The 24,770-nt window shown below is 37.9% G+C and overlaps 1 long non-coding RNA gene and 1 pseudogene across 2 annotated transcripts; both read right to left on the bottom strand.

Moving 5' to 3' along the window:
- Window positions 1-1,963: 1,963 nt before the first annotated feature.
- Window positions 1,964-2,971, bottom strand: LOC143662386 (mitochondrial fission regulator 1-like; annotated as a pseudogene).
- Window positions 2,972-3,689: 718 nt separating this feature from the next.
- LOC143662513 (uncharacterized) lies at window positions 3,690-12,259 on the bottom strand. Of its 2 annotated transcripts, XR_013165373.1 has the most exons (5): window positions 11,784-12,259; window positions 8,629-8,735; window positions 8,140-8,214; window positions 5,047-5,161; window positions 3,690-4,004 (listed from the first exon to the last, which is right to left on the bottom strand). It is a non-coding gene; the product is annotated as an uncharacterized LOC143662513 (long non-coding RNA). The 2 variants fall into 2 exon arrangements; XR_013165372.1 differs by lacking the exon at window positions 8,140-8,214 and having other exon boundaries at window positions 3,691-4,004.
- Between the last annotated feature and the right edge of the window lie 12,511 nt (window positions 12,260-24,770).

Here is a 24,770-nt window from a genome sequence, read left to right as displayed (position 1 = left end):
TAATTTAACTTGTATGATCAGCTTATTCGAACACCATAATTACATGGAACACTGAATAGGGAGTGAGGTCTTGTTGGTTTGTAGAAGTGGGCATGATGCCCCGATACATCCTAGAGTAACCTGGGCAGAAGATTAAAAAATATTTGCAAAGTTTCCTTAAGGGACTAGGAAAAAAGGTGGGAATATTAAACTTATCCACCTGGGGAAGACCTGATATTTTCGCAAGCATTTGAAACTGCCGATTTGATGGGACAGGTCCTTGATCTTGGGAAGTATCCTTATAAAACTTATTCCTGCAAAGGAGAAGCTAAGTGTACTTATGATTATTCCTAAGGGTCACCCTCAGAAAACTTCTTTTGTTGCCCAGATGAGGCCTGTATCTCTAAGCCAACTCCACAGGTGAACTCACTGCCCTCCCCGCTACATGGAACATGACTCCCAGGGGTGTAAATTTTCCTGGCAACATGAGACCTAACTCCCAGGGATGAGCTGGGACCTGGCATATGGGACTGAGAAAGTCTTCTTGACTAAATGGAGGAAGATAAATGAAACAAAGAATCAGTAGCTGAGAGATTTCAGAGTCAAGAGGTCTTTTTAGAGTTTATTCTTATGTGGTATATAGATATTCCTTTCCAGTTTTTGGTATATTGGAGTAGCTAGAGGGAAATACCTGAAACTGTTGAATTTTAATCCAATAGACTTGATCTTTTTTTTTCCCAGGGTAATAAAACGGATTGTTTTATTTCAAACAATAACTTCTTTATATTGAAATATTGACCAACATTCAATACTGATACAAATATAAATTTCCATGAGGCCAAAAAATAATAGAAATTCAGAACATTCATCTGTCAAAAAGGTAAAATTTTAAAACTATAGAAAACAGTTAGAAACAATGTATAACAATAACATGTATAAATAAGCCAGAGTTCAGATATAAGCTGAAGAGCCAATCTTTTAAATTACCTCAACTAATTTTCATTGACATGTAGAACACTATATATATTTCAATAAATTATAAGCTTTCCAAGAGCACCTAAGGAATATGTTGTGCAATGTAATTCAACACAATAGCATTTTGACCAATGATAAATAATTTATAGGAAACTCACCTATCCAAATAATGTTTCATTATAAAGCTAATATTTTGACCAATATTAAAATTTTAAAACTCCATTATACTGACAGTTCCAGAAGTATTGTTAACTTAGCAAAAAAAAATCATTTTACCATGTGATTTATTAAAAGGAAAAAAGAAGAAGATGGTACATCCTGGTTTTTATTTTAAAAGGGATTTAATTAAATATTTTGATTCCTCACCAGTTGACAGCTACATTTCCTTCCTCAGCACGGGATGGCACTGAATGAATATAGCTTTCATGGTCCTCTTCTGCCCTTTAACTTGGTTCCTGCTCAAACCCCACCTCCATGAAAGTGCTGGAGAAATGTAAAATGGAATTTCTGGCGAGAAGATTTCATTCTCAAACATTTCACTGCATCAATGTATGTCACACCAGCTGTTCCATCCTTCTGTATAAATTATCGTTCAATGAATGAGGACAACAGTGCCCTCACTGTCATCATTACTAATTTTTATGTCCAAGTATATGCATATAAAACATTTGTATAGATAAACTAGTGTTCAGGAATTAGAAACTCAGAAAGGACATTTGTGGCTGTAACTAAGTTCTCAAATCTATACAATTATTTAAGAATGGAAACCTGAACATACCAGCTACTCAACATGTCAGAATACTGGATAGCTCCAGAATAGACCATCATGTAATAAAACAAAAGTCATTAACTCAGTTCTTTGGTTATTACTTAATCCTCTAACTAGTTTTAAAAGGAGGTCAATGAATACAATGGTCAGGTATTTACTAAGTAGTGTTGATTTCTGGTAGCCAAACATAGCCCTTACAAACCATCATTTGAACCAGGATAATCTTTCTCAGCTCATGGTCTATTTAGAAATGTGAAACATTTTCAAATTTTTCATTTTTTCTGTAGACTTCAACATGTGCGGCCCAAGCAACACTGTTCCTGAGGTGGTCTCTGTTTCTGATTTTGGAATTACTTTTCAACTTCACTGTTGAAGCTATTGCTTCAATATCAATAAGCAAATTTATTTCTCAGAGCTTCTGCAATGAGGGCAGCGCAGTCAGTGGGGTCCACCAGGTTGGGCTCTCCATCTTGCTCTGACCATTTAAGAGGCTGAAGTTTTACACTGTTCATATCTTTAAGGATTTCTAGCAGTTTCTTTGGACTGGTCTTAACCAAAGTCTTTCCAGCATTGGCTTTTTTCTGTCTTTGGTCTTTAATCAGATCAGTAGCAGATGGACTTTCATGGAGCCCTGCTGCGGTCAGGGGAGGTGGTGGCGGTGGCGGTGGTAGAAGTGGAGGTGGAGGGATGGACGGTGGTGCTGTGGTAACAGATGTGGTAGAATCTAAATCACCTGCAATGAGATTCCGCTGCTCTTGCAGTGTCATGATTTTGGCAATCTGACCTCTGAGAGTGGCAAATTCATTTTCAAGAGCACTGATCTTCTGCAGTGCTACCTCATTCACCAGTGTTGTAGTTCTCCTTTGAGGATCTTCTTGAGATAGATTTGGTAAGGAAATCTGCCTGCTTGGGGACTTCTCAAAGAAAGGAAGAAGTTCTGAAAGGGTTGTCATGACCTGACCTCTGTCCTTAATCTTGTTGAACACTCTCCATCTTCTTTTTCTTCCCACCCAACATTAGCAAAAAATGCTTGGTGGCGGCTCACCTTGGTGGCTGGGATTCCATTCCATTACATGGCTACTAAGCTGAAACTGAACTCCTGAACAGAATCAGAGGCAAATTAGTACCAATTTTCTTTACGATACTTCAAGATGACCCACATGGCTTTCTAAACCAAAGTACCAATTGCATGCTTACTCTAACTTGTTGAAAAAACATCCTAACTAGGGGCTTAATCCAGTCAAGCATTTAAATGGCAAAATCTCCCCAAATTTGCATTTCAGTTACTTCAGGTATACAGAGCAACACATGATCCAAAAAACGCACCAGGCCACATGGCAGCCGGTGACTTCTTCTCTATCCTTTTGAAGATGATTGGATAACTATAGAGCTTTTAAGGTGTGCGTGTGAAACCGTGTGATTGACACTCCCTTTGTTCAGTGTATGGACAGATGAGTAAGGAAATAAAAGACAAAAAAAAAATGAATAAACAACAGGGGGTGGTGGCATGGGTTGTTTTGGTTGTTCTTTCTTACGTTTATTTTTAGTCTTATTTTTATTGTCTGTGGAGTAATGAAAATGTTCAAAAATCGATCGCAATGATGATTGCACAAGTTTATAATGATCCTGTGAACCACTGATTGCACACTTTGGATGGTTATATTTCAATAAAAAAATCATTAAAGAAAAAAAGAGTTAATCGATATAGAAAACTTCCCTGTGGCACCTAAATTTTTAGCACCCAGCTCCCTAGTCAGCTAGCAGCCACCCCTATCGAGGCAAACCCCTGTACCAGCAAAAAATTAGACTTGTTGAAGACTCAGGTGATGGCTAGCAATTTTTAGCAATAGAGTATTTTTTAATTAAAGTATGTACCTAGGTCTTTTAGGCATGACATTACTGCACACTTAATAGATGACATTATAGTGTAAACAAAACCTTTATGTGCCCTGAGAAACAAAAAACTCATGTGATTCATTTTATTGCAGTTTTCGCTTTATTGAGGTGGTCTGGGCCTGGACCACAGATTCTCTGAGGTGTGCTGGTATATTCCATCGTGGCCATCACTTTTCATAGCACAGGATGAATCGTCACGGGACTCTCTAGGCAGAGGCACTGGGACATCACCAGGGGTGGGAATTTGGCGGGTCAGAGAAAGAACTTGGTACAAGAGAAACTGCATAAAGCATTGCTGGTTGATGGCTAGGCTTGATCTTACTTCTAATTCCAATTGTCTTCTAAGCTTTTAATTGTCTACTCCTTGCTCATCTCTTCCACTGCACTGAAATCGGAGATTAGGAATTTAGATCTGAATAAATCTAGCACAGAGGCTGGCTACAATACACTCTCAATGAATGGTTGTGGAACACAGGGATGGTAGAATTGGTGAGCTCTACGCACACACAGAGACTTTGAATATTTAGAATAGAGAATTGAGATTCAATACATTGAACTAACTTACACAAGGACACTCAGCCTGTTGGCAGATGTGATTATAGCATGGCAGGCTCTTGTTTGATAGTCAAATGTCCCTTCAAAGCCGTTAACTGTTTTATCCTCTGCAATCATTTTAATATCTGCTGAATGTTTTTGCTAGTTTCCTTCCCAAGGATTTAAAGATAACAGGCACCCTCATGGGGCAATTGCTTCTTCTCCTTTACTCAAATACCTAATAATGGCTCCATTCATATCCTAAAATTAATACAAACCATGTATTCATGCTGTGGGAAAAAGTCCTTCTTGAATTCCCAAGCACAGAAATGTAACAGCAGTTATGAAACAGTTTCTTCCCTAAACATAAAATCTTTTCTGTAACTAAGAAAAAATGTTATTTATCTCATAATGGGATGCCTTTTCCTCTCTACAAGGGATCATACACATTCTGCTTTCCCGTGATGGGCCTCTGGGATACAACTTCTAAGAAGGAGATTAGATATGTTGCAAACTTCTTTAGTGAAGCGGCTGCTCATTTTTTCTTTTTTTCCAAAATGGACATTTCTGTTTCCTAGCAACTAGAAAATAATTTTGAACTAATCTATACCTGTCTTCTTAGGGGAATAGATCAACTCAGGTGCTATTTCTGGCAGTTGAGCTTTGGAAAAAAGGAAGAAGACAAAGCTGCAAAGCATATACCATTTTGCTTTCCTTCAGAGAGCATTGGCTCGAATTATATGATCCCTATTCAACATGCTTGGACTTGCAAATTACAACTTTGAAACCAGATTATCTGGATATTCTATAGTAATTAATTAGGGAAGCGTAGTATACATTTTTAAAAATCTTAGTTTTTAAAAAATATTCTAGTTATTCATTCTGAGACTTACTGCAATTCCAGAGAGCTACCTGGAGTTATGTACATCATTTGGTAAGCAGGTGCCAGGCCATTCATATATGATTCTGCAGCCCCCAGTCTCAACCCCTCTATATTACTGAAGAATCCTGAGCATGGAAAGAGACAGTGAAATAGCCCAACTTGTTCATGGAAATCTAGGGTTAGAAATCATGGATTTATAGTCTCTGAACCATCATTTACAAAACATAAAGCCTGACCCTTCTGTCTTATACCCAATGTCCTAAAAATCTCACAACAAAGCTGCAAATATCCTTCCGAAGTCCATTTAGTAAAGACAGTCAAAACATATGCAGATGTAGATATATGCAGATGCAGCAGCTTACAGGTATTGGCATACATAATTAAATGGAATAATATCAGAATTGAATCATTGCTTTGGACAGTACTAAAATGTCCTTATTATAAATGAGATTTATCTCCAGCTTATGCTACTTGTGATTTTTGCTGTTATCCTATCATCATGATCCAGTCCTCATTTAAAGGCTATTTGAAATTCTTATAGGAAAAACTACCAAGAGAAAAATAAGTAGTCTTGGAGATATTTGAAAAAAATAACATAATTTACTGCTTAGTCTTTGCCAACCATTAAGATATTTTGATATATAGGTATGCATTTTTAATCAGTCAGTGAAGCTCAAAAGGGTAAACAGCTCAAGGTAACACAAATTATAGATGACAGTTTTGGGATTTTTAACTCAGGTTTATGTTCTTGCAAAAGAAAGTATTTTTGTGTTCTCAATATATAATCCTGCTTCTAGAAATATTCAAAAACTTAAAAGTTGTATTTATTGGGGTCCAGAAATAAATCAATAAAGCTTACATTAACTTATTCACACGACAAGTTCAACATCTAGAATGACATTGAATCACGTATTTGTTTCATGAATAATTTTTTCCCTGTGGTTATTTTTTTCATTTGCTTTCCAATGCCTTGAATTAATAGCTCCACATTTGCCTGAAGACAGTACCAATCTCTCCACAATCTAGTCTGTCTTTCCCGCCGTTGCTATTACTGTCTCCTTAAAACCCATATGCTTCCATCCCACTCCTGCTCTAAGACATTCAACAATGCCCATTACCAAATGAAGTCCAAACTCCTTAGCATGACAGAAACAAGCCTAGCTAAACGTGTCTTTCCAGTGTAACCCTCTGGCCACTTGTCTTTGCACACTAGCCGACTAGAGCGCCTTCAAACATCCTCGGCACTGTAAGAGGTGTTAGCGCAGATGTGAGGGGCACAGAGGACGGTGTCCAGAGAGCCTGGGCCCAGGAATGGAAGCGCCTGCAAAGCCTGCCAACTAGCCTGGCTCTAGCCACATGATAGTTACAAAGTACATTTTAAATAAGTGACTGGATAAATGACCACACAAATTCATGGGCAGTGATTTTGGACAATAACATTCCTCGACCTCAATTCCTCATTTGTAAAATGGAAAATAGTGCTGGCTATGGGGAATATCCTGATTTTGATAATGCCCAGCATATAGCAAGAATCCAATCTATGATAGTAATTGTTACTTTTGCTACTGTTATTTCATGTTTGCCTTTTCTCGATTTGGACTTTTCCTTTCCATCTGGAAAAATTCACTCATTTTCAAAAGTCCAGCTCAAATTTCAGGACGCAGATATAATAACGCTGGCACGCATGTTGTTAAAACCTTTAAGGCATTCCTTTAATGTAGTGTTTCTCACATTGTGTTCACTGCTATTTCTACATGCTTTACTCTCCCACTGTGCTCCGACCATTCAAAGACAGAGGCCCCATCTTACTCAACAGAGCTACACTTGCTGTGTGAGAAACATTCGATTTTAGTTGAACAAAACAAGTCAATAATAAGACAGTGGTGAGTTCAAATCTTCAACAGCTTATTACTTCTCAGTAGTGGATACTGCAGCTGGTAAACCAACAGAGTAAAGAGAACTTGCCTGTGTAGAAAAATATTTTCCTGAATATACACTGAAATCATTTTCAGGTGGAAATGACAAGAAAATCTGAGTGGTTTTTGCCTATAGATAAACAAGCTAAATCCTCCTCATCTCCTAATTTGTTAATTTGACTTTCAGAGAATGCTTTTTTCAAAATCTAAATTTATGTTCTTAAATAATATTTTAACTAAATTTATTTAGATTTCCCATTAATTTTATAAATGTGTACCTGGCCGCTTCTTTGCCCCCAAATTTATCATTTATTACAAAGTGACAGATTTACAAATATCACAAAAACTATCAAATTAGTTAACATTTCTATTACTTGTTGATCTTGATGAGATTAAGCTAAGAAATTCAGACTGTACAAAAGAAGTATAAATTAAAATATAAAAAGGTTATTAATTTGAGAGCAAGTTACATTACTTATAAAAGCCTGCTTTTGCAAATATTTTATCTTACTGTGTATCACACAAATTCTTCTTTACATTACTATAAATTAAAATAATTTCTAAATGATAATTTAATAATCTGAAGAACAATGAAAGAAGAAATTGTTGGCAAATAATATGAGGATTTTTAAGGAGATCTTTAAATAATGTATTTTGTATGAAATAAATTATGATAGAATCCTACTAATCTATACCAACATGCCATAGAGAGTTTAATATTTCTCATCACCTTTAGATCTAAATTATTAACCTGTTATTAGGGTCAATGGTATAATATAATCCATTCAAAATCATTTATTCAGCTCCCACTACATGAAAGAATCTGTCAAAAATGTGACAGAGAGAGTACCCAGGTAAATTAGACAGGATTTCAATAATTAGTGAAATTATAATCTAATTAGGCTAGTTTAAAATATCTGCCATCTAGCTATTCACACATTTACTTGTCCATTCATTCATTCATTCCCTTCATTCTTCAACATTGCCTGAGCACCATATCAATTCCCAGTCCTTGCTGGGAATACAAGAGTGAAGAAGGCCTCACAGATTGGCAGTGACTGGGAAGTGATATACAACTGTCAATAGAAGTCAGATGTAATGTGAAACATGCTATTCAGGTGGGATAATGAGTGCTGGGGTAGCCCAGAGCAGGGACAGTAGGGCAGTTATTAAAAAAAGGAGTCTACCTTATTTTGCATAGCACGCTGATATCAAGGGTGCATCATTGCAGCTACAGTGGCCTCCAGTGGCTGTAAGAATTTCTACAGAGCAAAAGCCTTCAGTTATCCAACTAAATTTTTAAAGCTTATGCACATACATTTTACCACGTGTTCTAAGATAATAGGGAGTGAGGGGGAAGTAGCCCAAAAAACCCCCAACATCTTCAACTTCTCTGAACCCAGCATATTGGCTTTAGGAGATTTGGGGAACCCAACAAGCGGAATAGATGGACCACAGGGTTGTTTTCTAAACGATACCAATTTTTCCTTGATTATATTCATCAAAGATATGCTCATTTTCTTTCTTTCTACTTCTTCCAGGTTTAAATGTGTTGATACTGCTGCTTTCTGAGGGCAGGGCTTGTCTCTTCGTTATCTGTGTAATCCCTTCATACTCATCACATTTTATTGGGCAGAGTTCCCACTAGGGAAATAGTAAATTAAATAAAAGCATACCTGAACACAAGTGGCACCAATTCCAATCTCCAAATAAAATGAGCAGCCACACTGTTGAAGTGCTTGATTCACTGTTGGTATCTCAGAAGATGGCTCTTAACTTGGGTCTGCATATAATTATTCAACAATTACTGAGCATCTAGAATGTTCTGCTTGAGGTGCTGGAAACAGCAAGTTGGAACAAATAAATTTCTGCTTTTAACTTTCTACTGGGGGAAGGGTGGGATTACAACTAGCAAGCAGATGAACATCTGCAATGTCGGGTGGTGGAAAGTGAAATGAATACCACCCAGGCTTCGCACATCGTCATGTTCCACACTTTTCAAAGAAAAGTTCTGCATCCACATTTTTAGTACAATATGACTTGTCGTTCATGATTGCTTTTCTTCTTATTTCCTTCGATCAACTGATTTTATAAGCAGATATTTTCTAAAAGAATATATAGCAGATGTTTTCAGGAAAAGGATCAACCTTGGTTATTTTAAAACAATAACCACGTAAGGAGTTTAGGAAGGGCAAGAAGACAAATTATACAAAACTCACCAGAGACTCAGATATTTATCTTTCAAAGACAAGACAAAGTTTCATGAAAAGTCCCTAATCCAAATGACTCTATTAGATGATCATTTAAAAGAAACAACATCTCAAAACATACTCAATCCTGTCATATCAGAAAATAAATCCTTAAGAATCATTTCCATTTATCTTCAGGTACAGCCATAGGGAAGTAAAAGTAAAATGAGAACATATCAATATCTTTATAAAAGATTTTATCTTAACATCTACAAATCTTGTAAAGTACAGATATAGAGGTAGATAAATATATATCATTTTGAATTAAACTGGTAATTTATTTTTAAAATTTGATGCCCACTATTTAAAGAGAGAAATAAACTTCTTCCCCATTAGAGAAATTTCCAAATAAACTGCCCATGTCAAAACCACCCTATATAATTCTGTTAATTCACCCACTATTCTATTATTCTATTAATTCACCCATCTATTCTGTTAATTATTCACCATTGACATTGCCCCTCCTAAAATTTAAAAGGTATTTTTCTGTTGCGAGAAAGTGTTTTATTCAAGGGATATAGTATTCCAAATATTTCAAATACTAGGTACATATGTCTTGAAAAAAATTATCTCACTGTTATTTTACATAAGCAGCATTTTTTTTTTGCCCTGACTTGGGACAGGTTATACAACACAACTGAATTAATTATTTAACAGGCCAACACAGTAAAGTGATGTAATGTGGTCAATAAAATGACAAATATGATTATGAAGTGCTGACGCTTCTCTATAACATGACTGGAAGTGTGTCCTCATCTAATCTGGGTCCTTCATTTAGCCGGGCACAAATATTTTCTAAACATCCACAGTTTATAGACACTCACGGGGAAACTCCCCTCCCTCTTCCCCAGTAGTTTTTCACTCCCTGTGGAAAATGCAATTTGTTTAGATGACCTATCTTCTTATTCTCTTAAAAAGTGATTAAAAAACCCCACAGAATCCTGATTTCAAATTTAGATTGAACAAATGTATTCAATAAAAAATTCATTGCAAAATACTATTGTGACTCTTTTTTTTAATAAGGAAAATGGAAATTAATTATTTCTGCTTGGCATGTTGTTATAAGGACTAAAGATACTTTTGTAAATCCTTGGCATGAGAGAGTCATTTGAAATTTTGCAGTTCTTATCATTCTTACTGTGATAACACAATTGGCATAAGATTTTCACAGTTAAAATTTCAGTTTCAGTCAGAAGGAATTCCTTCAGGCAGACGGAATGCCTATATAACTACACCAAAACAAATCTTCACTATTCCATTCCACTTAGATGTATAAATCATGGTCATCATCAGTGCTTAATGAAAACAAAACTGCTAGAAACCCCATCTGCAATGAGAAAACACCTCAAAGAGCTGTAGGACTTGGAAACAGGATGTTTTCCCCTTCATGTGAATTTTGAACCTCAGTCAACAACTCTGACAAGCAATTGTAAAATATTATATCATCCATACATGTTTCTGTTTCCTTGAAAACAAAATTACTTCAGGATATTTGAATATTTGCAGACACCGTAAAGTTGGGTGGTTGTACCAGAGAGCACATAAAAATGGCCCTTGTATTTACCAGGGAAGTCTCTATAGAAGGAGCTGAGAGGATTGGATTGGTAAGCACGCTGCTGACAGGGCCAAGATGTCTAAAACCCTGACTGTGTTTTCCAGGCTGAGCCACAGCACTGAACCCCAGCAGCTTGTGGGTCCTATGGGCACATGGGCTGGTGTGGCCAGGATGTGTGAGCAGTGGGCTGCATTACAGAGTTGAATAAACAGCTACCAAGACATGAAGACTCTGCTTGTCAGGAAAATAGCTGCTATACTGTCAGAGCCCGAGTTATGCATTATTTTCCCTTGGAGAAAAGTCAGTACCTGTTACATAAAGACGTTCTTCAGCAAATTCAGCCTGTATTTATTGCGTCTACAATTAGTAGTCACGGCGACTGCCAATTGATTGACAGAAGAGGCCAGGTCTCTTCTCTCAAGGAGCTTTCATTTCATGGGAGAAATGGAGGAAAGATGCAATGCACAGAAATGAAATCAATAGATAAGCTAACTTCAAATAGTGATATGTGCTATGAATAAACAGTAAGGGGGATAAGAAGACCCAGGGTTACTGGAAAGCTCTTATGAGCATGAGGAAGCTAAGATAAAACATGAATGAGAAGAGGCAGCAGCCACGTGAAGATGAAGGAAACGAGCAGTCCAGACAGAGGAAATAATGACAGCCAGGTCTTTGTGACAACAACAAGCTTGGAGAGATCAGGGAAAACTCAAATTTTAGAGAGTGAGAAGGGCCCTGATATTTCTACCAGCAAAATATACCATACATATAAATAAAAAGCATCACACCTGAAATGATAGTTCTGCAAAACAGTCTGTGGCTTCCAATAAGCTTCAAAGGAATGCTTCTTACTAAGAAAGCAGATGTAATTACATTGCACTACACTGAGTTCTTAAGCATGGATTATATTTCCTCTTCTGCTCATTCCAGGAACTCATTTTCCTGGAATAAAATGTTTAAGTTCTCTCTAACCTAAAAGTAGTCATCTCCTACTCCTACCCCACCTCCATTCCACTCCAGTACTCACCAACCAATAAAAATATATCCAAGAGGGTGGGCAGTGCTGGCTCAGTGGCAGAGTTCTCACCTGCCATGCCGGAGACCCATGTTCGATTCCCAGAGCCTGCCCATGCCCCCCAAAAAAGAAAAAAAAAGTGAAAAAAATACATATCCAAGAAAATCTGGAGAATAGCTGTCACATATATTCAATGTATTTCACTTTAACATCTGGTCTATTTTAGGATTGGCTTAATGACAGATCTGTTTTAACGCTCCTTGCTGATGGAGGAAAAGAGCTGGTGGAGATGGCAAGTCTGGTCTGTTGGGCGCTCTTGGTACATCTATGCTGATGACTAAATTTCAAGTGGCCCGTGATTCATCTGCTATTTCCCACATATCTATTTTAGATTTTCCAAGTGGAAAGCAGCTCCGCGATATGTTGTTCAAACGACATATGGCACATAGTCTCCCATGCCACCTGGGAGATTCTAGACACTTCTCCTGCTGACATCACATCCATTGTGGTCAATAGAATCGTGGGTGCATTATTTGGCAACAGGGTATTGCACTGTCCAGAAGCTAGCAATACTGTGTGTCAGAGATGAACACTCAGTGGAGTTTTGAGAATATTGGAAGTGAGAGAGAAAGAGAAAGGAAAAGTGTCCCCAGCATGTGACTGTCTGATTGATGCTCTGTGGATCAAAAGCCTCCTTTGTGTCATTGGCTTCAATAGCACGCTGTCAGACACTGAAAAATATCAGGCTTTCAGACCAGACTGCTGAATTTCAAGAATCTGTATCTGATTTTGGAGTTTAGGTTTCAAACACGTGCATGATTTGTAGAAATCGCCATTCAACAAGTTAGTTTTAAGGAATAAAAACGGTCAAAAAATGTACCATGGACTTACCTGAAACTGCTATGAATTTCATTTACAATTCTCTCATGAGATAAAGTCTTTATTAAAGGGAAAATGCTGCTTTGAGCCCAAAGAAGTGCTTTTCTCATCTTTAGCTTATATGACTTGTGTGTGTGTGTGTGTGTGTGTACGTGTATGAGAAGGATAACTTCAGCAGAATAAGAGAAGATGGTAGCATTTACTATACAAAGCATGTTGAAGACTCTAAATTGGTAATATGACATTCAACTTAATATTATTGATCCTATAGAATGGAAACAACTCAAATGGACAAAAATTTTGTTCCTACGGATTCTATACGAGAAACCTGATATTGCAAAATTATGGAAGCCAAATAAAATAACATGGAGTAATCAGATATTTGCAAATATTTCCATTGTTATTCCACTTATTTATAGTCAATCTAGACACTTTTAATCCTATCTTTCCAGGTCTTGCAGCAGCTTTTTTCAGGGCCACCTATTTCCCATGGGCAAGGAGGAAGAGAAAGGACCAACCTAAATTGATATATAAACCTCTATGATTTAGGATTTTGGATAGGGTTACCATATTACTGCCACGTGTCTGTCTCTTGTGGATTGACTAAGACCCAGGCAAAAGTATGTAATACTGGGGTATATGAGTATCCCAGGGTCAACCCAGTCTGTATTAGCACAGGCAAACCTTGGACGCTGAGCATTACTTGTGGGGCCACAGCAAATGTGGCTTTGACGGTTCACACCAATGGTGTCACTGAAATGGGGATCATAAGTGCACCAAAACTTATGCAAATACATGATTATATTCTTCAGGGTTCATATCTAGAAATATAAATGGTGAGGCAATGATTGTGAACATTTTTAAATCTCTTGAAGATATGCATTTTCTTCAGAAAAAGTTACACCGACTTTACATTTTGTATTAAAGCATAACATTCCTCTCTCCACACTTTTGATAGCATTGAGTACTCCCTTGCTAATTCATCTTTGTTTATTTGATGGGAGCAAATATTTTTCATTCAGTTTAAATTATGCATTTTATTATTATATTGGTTATTTTTATTTGTTTATTGCCATTGCCATTATTTTCATAAATAGTTTATATACACTTTTTTTCTAAGGTGTTAAAAATATGTTTATAAGAGTCTCTCATTTTGCTTTGGTAAAGCTCCCAGAATGCAATATACCAGAAATGAATTGGCTTTTACAAAGGGGATTTGTCAGATTACAAATGTACAGTTCTAAGGCCATGAAAATGTCCAAATTAAGGCATCAGGAAGAGGATACCTATACTCAACAGAGGCCAATTGTGTCTGGGGTTTCTCTGTCACATGGGAAGTCACATGGTGACAACTGCTTCCCCTCCTCTCTTGGGTTGGTTTCCAGAACGGCTCTCTTGGCTCCTGTGGGTCCTTCTGGCCTCTGCTGGGGCAATTTTTCTCCATGCATTTGTTCTTAAAGGACTTCAGCAAGTGGATTAAGACCCACCTTGAATGGACAGGGTCACATCGCTATGGAAACAACCTAATCAACTGTTCTTCCCAATAATAGGTTTGTTCCCACAGGATTGGATTAAAAGAGCATGGCTTTTCTGGGGTGCATAACAGATTCAAATCAGTACACCTCTTAAGAATGAATCTTTTCTTTATCACTTTTAGTAAAACAATTTTTCTTAATTTGGCATTTGCTTATGATGTTATTGAACTATAGTTATTTTAATACTTTTGTAGTAAAATCTAACATATTTTTTCTTATATTTCCTTTGTAATGGAACATATGATGCATTTGGGTATTTTTTATATATACACATGGAAGTGATAATGAGTTTGTAAAATTTGGAAAGCTGTACAGAAATCCAGGGATGTGCAGATTAAATCAGAAGTATAAATAATATAAATGTGATAGATATGAAATCGGATGAGATATTGAAGGAAAATACCTTGAGAGAAAAGCGGAAATAAGACGAAATATAGCCTAAATCCACAATAGGGGACAAGCCAATGGGAGTAGCCACTTTCAATGGACAATAAGGAGCTTTCAGATTCAGGCAAAGAGACAAGGGAGGCAGAGTGGCAAAATAAAATTTCTGGAAAGAGTATATTCAAGAAGGAGAGAGTCATTAACAGTGTCAGATCATGCCAAGCTGTCAAGAAAAACAAAGATTGAGAAAAGGACACTTAAATTTATCTATTTGTGAAACCCTCAGCTGCCACTCAAATTACCCAGTTCTTCCTTGATAAGCCATAGTTAGGCTGTGATGATAGCCTATATGATGATCAAGCTATCATAGGCAATACAGCAGAAATATGGGAGAATCCTATTTAATATGGTTAAGAAACTGACATTTATCACTCCATTTCCTACAATGCAGAATTTGCTGAACTAAAATATTCTGCCATTGGGAAGATTGTGGAAATATGAACACTGGCTGTGAAAGTTCACAATGTGACATTTATTTGAGAAGTTGTCATAACATTTTTTATATCTACTTTTAAAAATGCAATTTCAGGAAGCATTCTCCCAGAATAAGAACATGTCCTACAACAGCTCTAAGCGTGAAGTGTAATTTCTATTTGGGGAAACAATGTGGTCATCAAACCAGGATGTCAAGAATCAACCTGCACCTTCCTTTGAGTCTTGCTGGCTTGTGCTTAGACCCAAGCCTTCTTTCTGTGCCCACTCCCTCCTGCAAAAACAAGCCATAAGCCATTGTCTTACAGGTTGCCTATTTCTAAGCATCAAACTTCTGAAACATAACTGATTGCCATCATAATTCTTTACTTCCTTGACCCCCTACACATCTTTAAATTCTGACTTAGGCCTCAACCTTCTATTCAAACTGTACTTTATGGTTTTCTTAACTTGCTATTCACCGAATTCAATATTTTTTAATTTTTCTTATGTAATATTATCGTCTGCAGCACTTGATCTATAAACCATGTCTTGCCTTTGCTGCTAAAATATGGTGGTTGGCTTGTCTGAGCTCCTCTCTGTTCATATCTCCTCTCTATCCTTTATTTGTTCACATTCCATTTCAATCTCCTAATATTGAGATTATTTTCCAAATTTCTGCATTTTAACTCCTCTCTCTCTTTTCCTCCTTCTTTCCCTCCCTTCCTCCCTTCCTCTTTTCCTACATCTTCCCCTCTATCTTTATACACATTTCAACCCCCTCCAAACATTTAACTCTGTGATATTGACGATATGTTTCAAGAAATAACTACAGGAAGACATGGTCCAATTGTTTTCCAGAATTTGCCTCAAGGGGCTTCTGCTTTTTTTTGACGTAGTCATTCTAAATCCAATAAATAGTCTGCTGCAGTAATATTTCCTACACTTGTTTTATCCATTTCCTAGAAATAAGCACAACCTAAGGAAGAGATCTCCTTGTGGTTTCATGAGATTTTTGAGAGCTGTATCAAGCTGAGTGGCTAGCAATGCCACTTCCTCCTGGTGGGAACAAAGCAGTGAGCAAGAGATTGCTTTTGGAATAAAAACAAAAAAGAGTTAAACAATTTTTAAGGGAAATTCACATCAAGCTGTAGTAGCTGAATGAATTGCAATTCTCTATTTTACAAGGATTTTTATCTAGATAATCAGGAAGACTCATTAGCTTCAGAGCATTTTTTCTGCTTCACAGAACTGGAGAAATACAGACGAATCTTGATTCAGGGCTACTTCTCCTAATTCAGGGCTGCCTGCCCATCACCTAGAAGATTCATTATTATATTACTCCCTTATGCTAGATCCATTCCTGTTGCAACCACAAGCTTCACACTTGGAATTGAGATTTCTTCTTTTATAATAGGATGCTGACCTCTCAGAAAACTACATAGTTTTATTACCAGAACACTGTGTGGTCACTTCTAAGATAGATTATTTGGGGGAAAGATTTATGCAACTAGCTCATTTCACCCATTTTGTGTTGAGTTTCATTAATCTGAAGGTAAATATACTCACTTGATTGCATATTCTTCAGGTATATAAACTGCCTGCATTTTGAAAAGGCTCTATGTATATGATACTAATTCTTATCTCCTTTGACACCACATTTTCTTTTTACAACTTATGGCCCATTTCCACCATATCATCATGAATAAACACTGAAACTAATATGTATTCATGCTAAGCTTGTCATCGTCCCCTGTCTCGTTCATCTTTTCCTCCCTGTACCGTCCAACCTTGTCTCCCATGTTTCATCATTTTGGAAATTGTCATCAACATCTTACCATAATTTGAAATATCAAAATTTCTTTGATTCCTCACTTAACTCGATATGCAATCGCCTGTTTGTATCTACCCCTGCCCTATTACTGTTCCTATAACATGCATCATAGTTGAAGTCCTTGATATTTCCAGAGTAAGGCAGTATTTCTCTACTTTGGCTCCTAACTTCTAATTTCTATCCAATCAATCAACCCAATGCCCCAGAGCCAGCCCAAACTGCCTAAATTATGCTTCTATTCAGATATTGTGTTTTTACTCTAAAATCATCCTTGGCTCCTCTTTGACTAATGAAAGCCCAAAACCGTATAGAGAATCACTAACACTTAGGATCAATCAGGCTGAGCTGAGTTTGAATCCTAACTCCACCACCTTTACCTTATGACTGGCCCAAATTCCTTATTTGTAAAAAGTTGTAACATTCTTGCTAATTCTATGGATTGTTGTAAGGATTACACTGCAAAAATTTTTAACTGCTTATGGTAGTGCATGGTGTATATTAAGCTCCCATTATATACACATTCTTTAGCAAGATATCAAAGGCATCTGGTGATTTGCCTCCATGCTAATTTTTCATTTGACTGCCCTCAACTAATATTTTAACCAAAGTGACCTATAAATAGGTTCTGAAAGGTCATTTCACTTTTCTGCTTCCATTCATTTACTCTTGCTGCTCCATGCTTCTGAAATAAACTCTAGGTGTTTACTTCTCAAATTTGACTCATTGTTTCAAATTATCTTCCAGAATACAAATTCTCTTTACTTCCTCACCCAGAATGAAAATAACAACACTGATACTAACAACTCTTTTAAACCATGCTGCGCTGAGTTACATGTATTACCCTACGGTCTCCTTCGTCTAGGTTCTCAAAGCATTATGACAATTCTAACTCATCTTATGTATGATGCCAGAATCACATTTTAAAACTTCTGCTCTTTCATTTCCCTGCTCAAACTCTTACTGTAGCTCCAAATTACACCCAAAAGGATAAAGCTTGAGTTCCTCGACCTCTCACTCAACCCAACACTGCCTGTACCCCAGCCTGTAGCAATTTCTTAGACATATACAAAAGTACTGCTCCCAGATCTCGCCATGCACTCTACCTGTGTATACTTCTTGCTTCCCTGTTGCCATAGCTTTGTTCATGCTACTTCCTGTGGCTGTCGTTCCCTCTTCTTCATCCTGTTTGTCTGTCTTTAGGGGTCACTCTATGTCCTATTGCTATTCTGAAGCCACCTTTATTGGTTCACTCCCAGATCACACTCACTGCGTGGGAAGTGCACTGTTTGTTTCACTCACTTGGAACATGATACAGGGAGCTTTCAGTGTGTTTTCTGTATTTGTTTCTTGCTTTTGGAAATAACTTGAAAGCTATTCAAGGACAAGGAATATGTTTTATGCTTCCTTGTGTAATGTCGACACTATTTTGGGGTGATAAAATGACACATCTCCATCTCTTCCTTAGTTTGCTTTTCTTGCAGCCTTCTCTCTCCTTGGCTAAGTCATGGGCCGGAAGGTTCCATGGGGAGAGAATGTGGTGCTGAGAAGTCAGTCATACCTCAGTGCTGGACCTCGAGGCAGCCATTTGTACTCCTACACCAGACAATAATCTGGAATCCAGTTTTGTTGAAATAAACTTCAGGATTGTCCTTTGGCTCCCATATAACATATCAACAGGCCCTTAATCTTTATGAAGGGAAATCCTCAGAACAACATGGGGAGACAGAAAGCTGCCCCCTTTGGGTCCTGGATGATTGGAAAAGAAAAGACTGAAAAGAGGAGGTGCAGAGACCTCCCTTCTCCAACACAAGTCCTAGGGACGGGTAAAGATATTTTCCAGTTACTATGGCTTTTGGAACATACCACCACCAAATTCAGGATCTTAAAAGAACTCGAATTTGTAGCCTGGGTGGGACTGCTTGTCTCAGAGCCACCGTGTGTCAGCTGCAGCGATTCTGAGCCTGGGCACAGTCATGGGAAATCTCCCTCACCCCCTGGGCTGCACTGGGCTGGGAAGAGCTCAACAGCAGAGGCTCCTCCCCTTTCCCTCTACCTTAAGGCAGACTTTCCACTCAACTTCCTAGCTGGACTTCTCACATGGCTCAGAGAGTGAAGACATCTTGAGAGAGACAGAGAGGGAACAGGAGGAGACAGCTTCACTTGTCCTGGCTAGTCTCAAAGTAATGCATCACTTTGTTAGAGAGGAGTCAACCGGAGAGCCCGTATTCAGTGGGAGGAGGATAGAACCACCGCAGCAGGTTACATAGTTGGAATGGAAATCAGAAAACAGGGGCAGAATGTTGACCCACTTCCAATTTAGGGATCATAGAGAAGACAACATCCCAGGTCAGTCTTGCATCAACAGAGGGGAAGCAATATATAAGTAAAAATGCTAGTGCAATCTGGCAGGTCCGAGAGAAAGCTTCAGGGGAGCACTCCAGGAACCCATCCAATCCAGAAAGGAATCTGAAGTTCCCAGAAGACCCCACAAAGCAGCTGCAGAGTGGGCAAAGGGAACAAGAAAGACACGCTGCTGGGCCGACCAGAAGCTAGGGGTTGATAAAAGTCCAAGTCATACTTCATGCCAGCAAGAGTTAAGGAGCTGCAGGGACAAGGTAGTGGAAGGGCCACTGGGCCACACAAAGTCAGCAAAAAGAGACTCTGATTAAACTGATCATGGTCTTCAGTCAAAGACACCAGCAGAGTTCAAGGAAAGTGACAGCAGAGTCACACGCCAGTGAAGCAGAGCTGGTGCTCACCCCAAGACCTACTGGAAGTCAGAGGCCCACTCCCATCCCAACCTTGCATGCCATAAACTCGCAAGAACCTCCTTGTCACACCAGTACCTGTTTGGGGGGAGAAGGAGGAGAAGGCAGAATTCTGAAAGGGAGATCATGCATTTACTTAGAGACCAAGTCACATGACTTAGTATAGTTTAAAATCCTTTATGGAAAGGAGAAGAGAGTCAGGTTGTGCCTTGATTTCCCCAGTAGCTGGTGGGATGAAGGTGGGTAGGGTAAATATAGTCAAATATAAAATATGAAAAGGTTATGTTTCCTTCATTCATACTAGTTAAGGTAAGTATAGTTTTGACACGGGTTATGATTATATCCTATTACAACATGCTCTGGATATTGTATACATAGATTAGACTCAATAAAGAAGTTCTGTCAGTCCTTAGGGGACATTTTGCTGGGAGACCATCTCTGCCCCATGGCTGTGCCTGTTTTTGTTACTGTCTCTTTGCTCATTCAGTCATCTAAAGATATTGGCCTCCACCTACAAATACTGGACTGAGAGCCTCAGCCAATTCTTAGCTGGTCAGACTTCCAACTTGTAAATGCCTTTCTCATCCCCATAAAGGATGGCTTGATCTTCCCAATGGAGGAACTTATTTCACATTGCTCAGAGACTGATGTGGAATTATTACTGTAGCATCACTTTTCTGTGCTGACGATGACCTTGTGTTTCAAAGCTGGGAAACACCTTTGGCATTTTCCAACCTCAGAGAGATGTCCTAGCTCTTTGGATATATGCTGCCTATAAAAGATTGAAGTAGGCATTTTATGTACATCTTAAACCTCCCCTCCTTTCTAGGGATGTAGTTAGAAGTTCCAAATTAGTTCCAAACCTCCACCCGCCCCTGGTATTCTTCCAGTTTTTTTTTTTTTAATTTCATGCAAGATTGTTGTCACTTTTCAGGTAAATGGACCCCTGTCCTCCTGGGAACCAGACAAGACAGAGTCTGGCTCAGATGTGAGCAAGGTACTCCCACACGGGTTATGATATAATCATAACCCGTGTCAAAACTATACTTACCTGTCAATGAATCCAGATAGTGAGACTGAGAAGAGAGAATGCACGCCTGATGCCTGTTGGTTGCAGGGGAGCCCAGGTCCTCAGAACCTCTGAAGTGTGGAGTCTCTATATCTAGCACAAGCTGAAGATCTGAATGCCTGGTTCTCAGGAGTTTTAAACTTCTTTCCTCTGGCTACTGGCAGCCACATCAGCCCACCTACCTAGACTTACCCAGGAGCCCAGTCCATACCGTTTTCTGTGCAACAGTGAATCCTGTATCATGGTTGTGTCTGCATTTTGTTCCTTGCAGTGACATGTTGCCGACCTGAGGTCTCAGGGCTCCCTTGACCACTCAGCAGTTCTAAGGCACCTAGTACCCCTAAACTCCATCCAATTTCATTCACTGAGTTTTTTAAAATTTGCAACATCAGCAAGGATTTTCCTGAGCAAGATTGTTTTCTATAATCTTTGAAACCAAAATGGATGCCAGACTATAGATCTGGAGACCCAGGGAGAAGAGGGAGGGAAAGTGGGCCCATTGCCTGAGTCATACGGGAAGAATCACAATTATCTAAAGAAGCCAGAATGAAGAAATAAGGGGGCTCTCCTCTGCTGAAAAATGATATATGGAAAAAGAACAAGTGAAATGGCAGGGATATCAGGAGATAGGGCCCAAGGACAGATGGTTCGGAAACCTGTGTCAGTGACCAGAAAATAAAAATAAAGGGAAAACAGGCTTTTTTAACTTCTCACGCTATAGAAGTTTGGACTCAAATACAAAATGGGTCAACTCTCCTCCCTTCCTACCACTCCCTATAAATTATTCTTTTTGAGATCAAAGTAATGGGTTGAAGACTAACGCCATTAAAACAATTCAAATTGGAGAGTAGAAGAAACATGGAAATTATTCCCCAAAAATGATTTATCCACTGACTATGGCCTCGAGGAAAGATGCATACATTTAAAAAATAGGATATAATAGGAAATGTAGAAGATTTGGTTAAATTACAAATCTAAAAAACCTGAAAATAGACAAGTAACATGATTGCATTGATATCTTAAGCTTAACTCCCTTTGTCTATTTTTGGGATATTTAAAGGCTTACAGTAACCATTAAGCTGCCTGGGAGACACACAGAAGTATTATCTAACGGATTATCTCTTGATAATAATCTTAATAACTTATTGTTCACTGGCCTCTCTCCAGTTAGAAGTTAAGATCTTTGAGGGTAGAGATATTTGTCTTCTTTGTATCCTCATAGTGCCACTAGAGCAGATTTACAAATAAACATGAGAAAATTTTGTTAATTTCATTTAAAGTAATTGCATCAGGCAGAGTTTATTTTCTGACATTTTAGGAAATTTTGAAAGGAACAAATATCAGTGTTGAAGTCATTCTCCTAATGCCCATTGAGGGCAGGGGAAGAAAAGGAGACCAAAATCTCTAAATATTCAGTTTCTACCAGACTCTGCTAACCTCTATCTCTGTAATTTAGAGCAAAATCAGATTGATGTCTGAACACTGAATAATTCATGTTTAACTTACATAAATATATTTCCATTTGTGATGCATCATACACATCTACATTTGGGTTAACTTCTGTTTTGGTCCTTATCTCTTGAAAAGACACTCATTAAATCTAGCAGGAATGTGTTACATTAAAATGGATCTTTTAGTCAAAAGGGAAAAATGTGCTGTGTCATCTTGTAAACGATGGATGGATTTAGTCACTTTACATAATTTAGTTATATATGGTCAACTTTATCATTGCTTTCTAGTGACATGATGCATGCTTCAAACAATGAATAAGAGTCAATTCATTTCTCTACATTGAAAAATGACTTATTTCGAGCATTTAGTACAGTAATATTTTAAAGTCTTTCTTATCTTTTTTATTTTAACATCTTTATTGAGAAATAATTTACATACCATAAAATTCATTGACTTGAAATGTACAGGTCCATATTTTATAGTGCAGTCATCATCATAACCCAAGTTTTGAACATTTTCATCATCCCAAAAAGAAACACACTACTCATAAGCAGTCACTCCCCATTTCCCTCAACATAATGTACATAACCTTTAATTTAGTTTCTGTTTCTACAGATTTCCCTTTTCTGGCCTTTTACATCAATGGAACCATAGAATATATATATACAAAGTCTCTTGCATCCAGCTTCCTTCGCTTAGCATCATGTTTCACAGCTCATCCGTGTTTTAGCACGTCAGTACTGTACTCCACTTACTGTAGAAAAATATTCCATCATATGGATAGACCATGCTTCAGTTTGCTAAAGCTGATAGAATGCAATATACAGAAATATGTTGGCTTTTACGAGGGGGCTTTATTAATTTACAGTTTACAGTTATTGGGCTGTGACACTATCCAACTTAAGGCATCAACAGGATAGTGCCTGAACTCTGAAGGCAAGCTGCTGGCATCAGGGGATCCTCTGTCACATGGGAAGGCACAAGGCTGTCATCTGCTGCTCCTTCACTCCTGGGTTCCATTGCTTTCAGCTTCTAGTTCCAGTGGCTTCTTCTCTGAGCTTTCTGTGGGTCCTCTTTTAGCTTCTCTGAGCTCTCTAGACTTTTTCAGTATGTCCTTTTTCTTCTTATAAAAGACTCCAGTAATGGAATTAAGACTCATCTTGAACAGGTGAATCACATCTCAATTGAAATAACCACCCTCAATGGCTCTACACCCACAGAAATAGATTAAAAGAAACTTTTCTGGGGTACATAACAGTTTCATACTAACACAGACCACATCTTGCTTATCCATTCATCAGATGATGGAGACTTGGATTGCATCAATTTTTTGGCTAAGTCTTGCAATATTTTAAAGACATGCATTTCCAAAAATTTATAAAGCTCACTATTTTTTTAATCTGCTACTTGCATAATGAGACTCTGAATCTGGTTTTCACAGATCTCAAGTCTACGGCCACAGGAAATAAGATTTTCTTTCAGGGCACATAGAAAGTTTTATGTCTCTCAAATGGCTTTTTTAAAAACTTATTTAATTGTGTAATATAGCATATATACAAAGCAAGGAAAGAAAAAAGCAATAGTTTTCAAAGCACTCTTCAACAAGTAGTTACAGGACAGATCCCAGAGTTTGTCATAGGCTATCACACCATCATCTCAGATTTGTCCTTCTAGCTGCTCCAGAATATAAGAGCTAGAAGGATTATATATTTTTATCATCACTTTTTTTCTTTTTTTGTGAAATATAACATATATACAAATAAGCAATAAATTTCAAAGCACAGCACAACAATTAGTTGTAGAACAGATTTCAGAGTTTGGTATGGGTTAAAATTCCACAATTTTAGGTATTTACTCCTAGTAAAGCCCACTGTTGCTTCATACATTGGAAGTGTGAAATCCAGCCTCTGTTCCACCCTCCAACACAGAAACTTCCCTAACTTGCTGACAGGGCAGCCATTCAAGCCCTTGCTGGGACTATGTGTGAAAATGGACTTTCATTTCCCCCCTCACATTCAGTGGCGTATAATGTTTTCAATCACTTATCTTTTTTCTGTCACACATTTGTCTTCACCAATAAGGTCTTCATAATATGATGCAATTATATTTAAAAAAATTCCTCCCAAAATTTAACACAAAGAGCCCTGGTTTGCTAGTGAGGAAGTCTGTTTCTCTCTTGACTCTGTCATTCCCTTTTTAGGTCTTATTGGGGACAATGAATGTAGTCTTAATTTTTTCTATTCTTAGAGTTGTATTATAGAGAGACTGTTATGTTGAGACTCTACCCTAAGATATAGGATATTTGACCGGGAGCAGCTCCTAAAATGCCTATTTGTACCAGGAAAGTCAAATGAAGAGCAAAAGTAAAAAAATAACCCTAATAACTCTGCCCTGTTTGTGTTTGCTTTGCTTTTCTAATTTTTAAATTTCTAGCATTTCTTTTTCTAGAGACAGAAATCTTAATATTCCATTGGGAGATCTACACACACACACACACACACTCACACACAATGAGTCCAGTTAATTAAATTTGTTGACTTTTTTTGCAGAGCTTGTCCCCAGGCTCTGTCTCCAGGCAGTATGTAGACTGAGCTCTCATTATGTCCT

This window comes from Tamandua tetradactyla, chromosome 18 (assembly GCF_023851605.1).
Source record: "Tamandua tetradactyla isolate mTamTet1 chromosome 18, mTamTet1.pri, whole genome shotgun sequence".
Classification (NCBI taxonomy): domain Eukaryota; kingdom Metazoa; phylum Chordata; class Mammalia; order Pilosa; family Myrmecophagidae; genus Tamandua; species Tamandua tetradactyla.
This window is presented reverse-complemented; position numbering and strand designations above follow the sequence as displayed.